Here is a 2,381-nt window from a genome sequence, read left to right on the forward strand (position 1 = left end):
ATAAATCTAGATTTAAAAAAAAATAACAGAATATTCTAACCAGGCTTTATGTGGGTGTTATAGGTAGCTATTTTAATTATATGTTTGAATTATAGAAAATTGAGAATTTAACAGGCTAATAAATATTAGTTTTCTAATTGAAGCCATTCTGATAAAATGAACAACCCAAGCCTAGAGACTCTTTGGGGTTTTTGAGCAGATAATTGGTAGAGTCCCACATTTTTGATGGAGTAGGAACATCGCCATCTTGGACAAGTACCATCATTTTAAGTTTCACCTTGATCAAAAACCGCCTAAATCCAAAGGACATCAGCCTAATGGTTAAGGTCAGCATGGCCATAAACCACAAGTAACATCTCTGACCAGAAATAGTCCAAAGCCCTCCCTGACCAGAGACGCCCCAGACCCGAGATAACCTCCCCATCAGACAGAGAGATGTCAGCCCCAAGAGAACCTCCCCTCCAACCAAAGACATTTCCAACCAAAAACTTCTCCCTGACACAGAAACATGCCAAGCTCTCACAACAATAAATGCCCTTACTCTATAAAAGAGATCACTCCTGACAGAAGTCATCCAGAAGCCCCTCTCAGATTTAGTCTCCAAAATAAACCTGTCTTTGACTGTTGAGCCACTTTTCGTGTTTCTTTCCTCTTTCTTTAACTCTTACAATTAGGTGAAGTGGATATCCACCATGTAAGATTTTCTTCTGCATCATCATCTGGACACTTCAGGGTCAAAATCATTTTATAGGAATTATTTTGAGAATTGAATGTTTTCTTGACTTACAATATTGTCTGCCATTTCAACTGACATGACTAAGTTAAGAAAACAACATTATTTCAATAGCTTTATAAAAATAAAGACTGTGTTGCTGCATGTAACAGAAATGTTGCTTTAGTGAATAGGTGGTAGTTTTTTTCTTCAAGTGGCAAGGAGTACAGAGGTATACATCCCATGGCTGGTGCAGCTACTCCACAAAGTCATCAAAGACCCAGGCACATACTAGCTGTGTCTTCACTTTCTTTATGATGGAGCTTTTAGCCTTTTGATTTAAAAATGGCTTCTCCACACCTAGGCACTGAGTTCAAATTCTAGTAAAAAATAAAATTGGAAGATAAAAATCCATAAGATATGCATATATTAATTCTGCTTTTTTTGTTTTGTTTTGTTTTGTTTTTAAGTTAGAAAAACAGTAACTTTCTGGAATCTCCAACCAGTATATTTCTGCTTATAACACTGGTCAGAATGTCATATGGCTGTATCTAGTTGCAAGGTAACCTAGGGAGATGAGAAATTTTAACAGGAGACTTTGCTGTCCTGAACAAAATTGGAGATCTGTTAGTAATAATTAAGTAAAATATCTATATTATATTATCAAAGCAAATATCACTGTTGGTAACAAGTATACAATAAACAAAAACTTTGCCATAATCTAACATTCTTAAATATATTTCCAGGGTGAGGAAAACCAATTGAGACAGATATATTGATAATTTTATTTGCTTCCATGAGGTTTTCATGAGTGTTTGTGGTAATTCAAAACTGACTGACATTTAACAAAAATCAACTGAAAGCATTAGCTGATTATTTATTGAATGTCTAATATTAGTTAGGCACTAAAGTCATGAAGAAGAAAGACAAGTGTCCTGTTCTAATAGAGTTTATATTCTGGCTGGGAAACAAAGGAAAATTGGAAGAAAAACGTAACAGTATACACATGAAACATAGTATGAGATGGTGATGTTAATGACAAACTTTTTATTTCTATATCTCACTTCCTTTTGGCCTCACATCTGGGGCACTCATATTCCCATTAAAATACTCCAAGTGTAAAAGTAATTCTCCAATTTCTTCTCAGCAGACAATTCAATAGCTCAGATTAGTCAATATCAAACTCCATTTCTCCTAGCCACAGAGTATATTTACTAAATGGATCTGCCTGAGGTATGTTATCATATTTCTCTCAAATAAATTAGCTTGGAATTCCCATAAATTATTTTATTATATGTAATTGGCTGACTCTGCTGAATTAAGGCAATTTAATTTTTCTGGTGCTAGCAATTCTGTCACTATGTAATCAAATAAACAGAAGAACAATGCAGGCATTTGCTTTCATCTGGAGGGTGTTTAGGAACATCTATTATAATAGTGACACATCTTAAAGTATCAAGTGTATGGATTTAAACATAAGTACAAAATTGCTAACACCACAAATGTATAGTTTATAATTACTTTTTTAAGGTATATATTCTATTGTTATTGATGATTCTTGTTTTCTTGGATTTTATTTCTTTGTGAATCGTTTTGTGGTAGGTAGAATAATGTCTCCCAAAGATATTCATATCCTAATCCCCAGAACATACGAATGTTACCTTACATG

This window comes from Colobus angolensis, unplaced genomic scaffold, assembly GCF_000951035.1.
Source record: "Colobus angolensis palliatus isolate OR3802 unplaced genomic scaffold, Cang.pa_1.0 Scaffold153, whole genome shotgun sequence".
NCBI classification, from domain to species: domain Eukaryota; kingdom Metazoa; phylum Chordata; class Mammalia; order Primates; family Cercopithecidae; genus Colobus; species Colobus angolensis.